Source organism: Mirounga angustirostris, unplaced genomic scaffold (assembly GCF_029215605.1).
Source record: "Mirounga angustirostris isolate CCGP_5_RB_7025 unplaced genomic scaffold, mMirAng1.0.hap1 SCAF_8, whole genome shotgun sequence".
NCBI lineage: Eukaryota > Metazoa > Chordata > Mammalia > Carnivora > Phocidae > Mirounga > Mirounga angustirostris.
Window position 1 is genome coordinate 122,283,137 of NW_026991716.1, and position 6,921 is coordinate 122,290,057.

Here is a 6,921-nt window from a genome sequence, read left to right on the forward strand (position 1 = left end):
AATTCTAATATCCTTAATAATTTACTAGTTCAGGTATTTTTATAAAAGAAACTTTCTTTCCTGACATCTTTGATTACTGCACAATACAATTTATACAGGAAAATGGGAATTAATACTTGATTCTTTTTTAATAGCTTTCAGAATAAATTATTTTCATAGCATCTTCTAAGAAATTCAATAATATTGTATGTTTGTGTGTATATATATATATGCCAATATTTAAACTACAGCCATTATTTCTCTTTTATGCTCAACTCAAATATTAATAATAGCTTAATTATCCGTAGAGTCATTTGAGAACTTAAAAGAATACTTATTTATACATACAATCTAGGAATTTTGTGGGGGTTTTTTTTGATACCTCACTTATAACAAAGACCATGTGGCTTTTCCTTTACAACATACTATTATGTAGAGTTGAGTTTTCATGGTTTTACAAATGATTTTTATATGAATTTAATTTTATTGTATCAACTAGTGTTTTCTAATATATCTTATTGTAAATATATAAAATTCTATGTTGCAAAATATGAGACTTAAAAGGGGCAGATGATGTGGTGTGAGAAGGCTACTTGATTGAATATTACAAAGAAAAAGATATATGATATCTGATATATATATGTATATATATATGCTATATATGGATTATATAGATCATATAATCTTTAGAATTTTCTTACATAGAAGAAATATTTACATATTACACACATAAAAGAACACATTTTATCTTTATTATTTAACATCATTAAGTTCATATTTTAAAGAACCAGGGACTTTTATTTTACATTGTCCCCTTGTATAATTCTTAATTTAAAAACTTCAAAATTCAAAATTTTAATGACTATTCTGATATTAAATTCTTTCTTAGTAGCCAGGGATAACAAATCATTTAAAAAGAAATGGAAAATGATGAACCAAAGGTGGACAACAGATTTGTGATTTAACTATAGCTAAATACTCAACTAATTACAACAGATTTTACACTGTAGTTTATTTCTGTTGTCATATTAAAGTATTTTGAAGATAATTATTTTAACTTATAAAGAAATAAGCATATATCAGATTAGAATATAACCTCTGTTGCTTTTAAATCAAGTAGGTTGGCTACCTGATTTCTAGGGTCATTAAAATGTTTAAAAATTACATAGCAATGATAAAATTTTTGAATTATTCTTAAAGATTAAAATTTACAACTTAAATAAGAACAAACAAATAAGATACAGTAAATAGAAATTTTGAGATTTATAAACTCTTGAGAGATGAATCATAAGGAATACTACATAGCACTCGAGTATGAATAGTGAGAATGTATTATTAACAATAATTATTGTATTATATAAAATTATATATTTATAAATATACATATTTATATAAATAAATTATATGTATTATATAAAATATAAAATAATAATTAGTATTTGTTAATATAGAATTATTACTCTGCCCACATGATCTACATATCACTATGTGTACATGTGATGCAATTATATCAATTTTTGCCTTTGATTATAAGAAGTACTGTATTTAGTAATGCAATGTATCTGTCAAATCTTTCGGTCCATTTATTCTCAAGCATAGGGAGATCAATATTGAGACATGATGAGCTAATCACCAAAGAACAGATGTTTGTATTCCACACTGTACTTATTAACTGCTTAAGAAAAACTTTCAGGTTTTATAAGCAATTTTCTATTTAATATGAAGTAACTGCTCAACTATTACATTTTTTATTTAAAATTAAAGGTTTATTTTCTTGATGTTACCTTCATGAAGATTCCCAAAGTGATCTATGCCGAATTATCTAACATAAGAGGAAAATAAAACTCAATAGAAATTCTGAAAGAAAACTGTTTAGTGCATAATACGCCCACAGGTACCATGCAAATTGATTACATATATATAATCAATTGTCATCTAATACAGTATAGTTTGAGAGTGAAAGGGGGCACTATTAATAATTATGCTGAAACAATGTATGTAAAACAAGTCTGTCTGTAGCAGGGCATCCTGGTTACACTGAAATAATTAAAACAAATTGGTCCCTACCTCCTTAGAACTTATTTGAAGTATACTAGATATTTTATATATAAACAAATGTAAATTTTCAAATTATTTAAGAGCTGAATAGGGATGGTCATATGGAACTGGGTATGGTAAGAACAAGATTTTAACACCAACCTTGCTACCCATATCTGTAGTATTAAGTGGCAATCATATTCACAATTAAAACCTTTGTCTTATTACATAGATTTTACCCTTCCTCTGCTATTGCAATTTTTTTCCACCAGATGGTAGCCAATAAAAGCAGGAAACAGAGAGATTAACAAAGTTAAAAGAAACAAGATTAAATTGAAACAAAACTCAGAGAATTAGATTACAGCTAGAGATGTTAAGTATGCATGTAAAAATTCTGTATGTCAAATAAATTAAAACTAACATTTTTGAACTTCTTTTTCAAAACAAATATTGTTCCAGTATTGAAGCTGTACAAATTCTTTAGGGTTAACTTGGATTTCTAGGCCTCTGAGACTATTAAATAATATACACAGGAAAATGCTAAATTTTATCACTGGAGTCAATGTTCATTTTTTCATAGGTTATTCACAAACATATGAATACAGACTTTTTTTTTTTCAGGGAAGAAATCTTTATTTTTTTAATTCCTGTGTAATTAACATACAGTGTTATTTTAGTTTCAAGTGTACAGTATAGTGATTCAACAATTCTATACATTACTCAGAGCTCGTCACAATAAGTGTACTCTTAATCCCCTTTACCTATATCACCCATCCCCCCCCTCTAGTAACCATCTGTTTGTTCTCTATAGAATACAGACATTTTAAATATTCCTCAATTCTTTATGTAAAAGAAACATTGTGATGTTCTATAATATAATTTTTAGAATATTCATTTTCTGACAGTCTTAAAAAAAAAACCCACTTATCCCTCTTATCTGGCAAAAATCAGATATGTGGTATTATTTCCTCTATGTAGAGTCTTCTCCTCTAGCCTTGTTAGTCTTGGTTTGTACATGAAGTACTCATTATTTGCAAAAACCAATTATCATCCCTGTCTGGATACATTAAGATTTTTTCTACAAGTCTTTTCCTCTCTATCACATTTTAAGCAACAGTTTACATGAATTATTCATAGTTCCCATATTGCAGGCAAGTATTTTTTTATTAAATTTGATCATAATAATTGTTATTACCCCAGTCATGGCAGTTTTATGAGTCTTCTTCAATGCCATTACCTGGAAAGATTTCAATCAAGAAATATAAAAGATGCAAATCAATTTCCATAATAAAATTAAACTGTACCATCTATTCCTTCATTCCAGCAATAGAACTGATTGACAGCCTCTTTCTGATAGCTGGAGCAGATAACATTCACATACAGAAATGCAGAATGGCAGATTATTTGCTCTTAAGAATTTTAGTGGCTTTTTCTTCATTGTTGCTATTTGTGTTTGCTAATCTCACTGGAACAAAATATTTCACTCAGAGACTGTACACAAATTTACTTTCAAGCAGAGTATTTTCCTTTCTAATATTAGTTGATTTTCTTAGGTAGTTGTGCTTATAACAGAATAAACACAGTTTTGAGTGCTATGATACTGTTTTCCTCTTAATGACAGTGTAACTTCATTCTGTATAATTTATTGGGAAGAAAGAGTGATTAATTTGGTTCTGGGTATCAACTTTTTAATTAAAAAATCATACTTTTATGGTGGTAATTTTCTCCTAAGAAATTAGATTCTACTCTCATACAATGAGAGGGTGTGTTAAGTTGGATTATAAGATTACAGAGTTAGACTGGGAAATTTTTACAATGAGAAATTATGATGTCCGAGAGCAGAAAAATTACTGTGAATATGTGCATTATATGCTCTGTTCTAAAAGAGAGGGTCTGTAGCCCTGTAATCACACTCACATCTTCCTCAAATCAATGAGTAAATAACTAGACACATGGCTGGAATTAGCAACCATTTAATTCCACTCCTCCCAAAATATATCACAGAATTTGAGTAAAAGATGAGATAGCAACAATGATCTTTTATAAGAATCACTCTTTGGGGTGCCTGGGTGACTCAGTCAGTTGGGCATCGACTTTTGATTTCTGCTCAGGTCAAGATCTCAGGGTCGTGAGATTGAGCCCTGCCATGATGGGCTCCACGCTCAGTGGGGAGTCTGCTTGAAATTCTCTCTCCCTCTCTCTATGCACCCCCCTGCCTTCTCTCTCTCTCTCAAATAAATAAATAAATCCTGAAAAAAAAAAAAAAAAAAAGAATGACACTTCAACATTCTTTAAGACAATGGAACCAAACAGAGATCTTACAACTTAATTCTTGTTCTCTCAACAAATATCCACCATTAATAATTAACATTGGCTTAACATCTAAAATGTCTTCAGCTTAATATCTTTACTTTTTTCATGACTTCTACTTTCATAAATACTTCTGTGTTGTGAGATAGTATTAAAATATAATCTCAGTAATAGAAACAAATTATTTATAGTGAAGCAAGATAGAAAATTTGAAGTCCAGTTGGCAGCAGTAGTAATTATCAGAAGGTGTAATCATTCTAACCCTACTTATTTTTCATACATTAATTCAAACTTTACTTCTTCCAGCCTTTAATGACTCTCCCATCTGATAAAGGAGCCCCCTCCCTCTGCTTGTCTGTATGTTAGTACTTATCACCATAAACATTTCCTCTTTAATTGTTTATGTCTATACCATACTATAACTACTTTCTAGTCAGAAATACTGGATATATGGCCCATGTCTAGAACAATGTCAAGTCAATGCTTGCTGATTTGAATAATGGACTGATGGGTATACTAGTTACAAAGCTAAGCAGCTTCCATAACTGATATATGTATTCCAGAAAGATCTCTTGTAATCAATAAGCAATTGTTCCTCTCCTGCTGTATAACAGATCATAATGTTCATTTTTGTAACCTATGTTGTGTTCACATCTATGCTATTCATTCTCTAGTTTAATAACTATCAATAAGAGCCTCATTCATAAAGCCATAAAATTAATTTGAATTTAATTATCATACCTTATATTTACAGGATAAAATGTTATATTTTCAAAAAAAGGGTTAACAACATATATATAACATTTACATATAAATAATTTGAATGTAAAATTTTTAGATACTTAAAACTAGCTAAGAATAATCTTATTAGCAAATTTAAATAACTAAATTTCCTGCAAAGTTGTGGAATATGGATCACAAAATTAGATGTCATATTCCTAGTGTATAAAGAAAATAAAGAATCAAAATGAATTACACCATTTGTATTACTCACAAGGTAGAACCAAAAGATGGGTGACTGAGGTAAAAGATGATTGTCTGGGCTGTCGGTAGATTTTTTCCTATGAATATTATCCTTATTAGAATCCTAATAATAATAACAAAGATAATAATAAATATGACTACAAAGCTACAGTAATTAACAAGTATGGTACTGGCATAAGGATAGACATACAGATCAATGAAAAATATTTGAAAGTCTAGGAAAAAAAACCCTTACATTATTAGCCAATTAAATTTTGACAAAGGTGCCAAGACAATTCAATGGAGAAAAAATACTCTTTTCAATGAATGGTGTTCAGACAACACAATATCCACATGCAAAAGACCTCACATTCCGTAAGTCACATCATATATAAAAATTAACTTAATATAAATCATAAACCTAAATGTAAGAGGTAAAACTATTAAAACTCTTAGAAGAAAATAGGAGTAAATCTCAGTGACTTGGGATTAGGCAATAATTGTGTATATATGAAACCAAAAATCACAAGCAATAAAAGGAAAAGGTAAATTGGACTTCATCACATTTAGAAACTTTTATGAACACAATAAAGTGAAAAATGAGAGAAAATATTTCCCAATTGTATCTATGATAAGGGACATGCTTCGAGGTTAAAGAACTCTTACAACTCAACAATAACCAGACAGATAAACTAATTAAAAATGGGCAATGGATTTGAATAGGCATTTCTCAAAAGAAGATACCCAATAGGCCAATGAGCACAGAAAAAGATGCTCAACATCATTAGACATTAGAGAAATGTAAGTCAAACCACAATGAATATCATCTCACACTCACTAGAATGGCTACAATTAAAAAAAAAAAGATAAGCAATAACAAGTGTTAGTTTCCTGGGGAAACTGGAACCCTCATATATTCCCAGTGAGAATGTAAAATGGTATAGCTACTTTGGAAAACAGCTTGTCAGTTCCTCAAAAAGTTAAACACAGTTACCATATGACCAGCCATGCCATTGGTATATATCCAAGAGATTAGAAAACATTCCCATAAAAGGTATGAAAATATTCACAGCAGCTTTCTTCATAATAGCAGAAATGTGAAAACAACTCAAATATCTATCAACTAATGAATGGATAAAGAAAATATATCCACACAACGGAATATAATTCAGCAATAACAAACAATGAGGTACTTATACATGCCACAGCATGGAGGAATCTGATATAATTAAGTTAATTAAAAGAAGCCAGTGAAAAATGACCATATATCATATGATTCTATTTATAGGAAAGGTCCAGAAAAAAAAAACAAAGAGCAAAGGGAACAATTAGCAATAATCGCGCCTCGGATAAACCTCATTGGCTACGATACTGCCGGGGCGCAAAGCTAGAGCGAAGGGAACAAAAGAAAACAGCAAGCAGTGTGACAGATTTTAATCCAACCATATCAATAATCACTTTAAATGTGAATGATGTAAAGATATCACTTAAAAGACTGAGATTGTCAAACCAAATTATATGCTACACAAAAAAACCTCACTTTAAATATAAAAATATAGATAGGTTAACAGTATTATGAATTAGAATATCTTCAAGATTTAAACTAAAATTTTAGAAACATACACTAAATTA

General features: G+C 29.5%; 1 non-coding gene across 1 annotated transcript; it reads right to left on the bottom strand.

Moving 5' to 3' along the window:
• Nucleotides 1-6,539: 6,539 nt before the first annotated feature.
• On the bottom strand, nucleotides 6,540-6,678 carry LOC123837979 (U4 spliceosomal RNA). Its single transcript, XR_006789334.2, has one exon. It is a non-coding gene; the product is annotated as a U4 spliceosomal RNA (small nuclear RNA).
• Nucleotides 6,679-6,921: the final 243 nt, after the last annotated feature.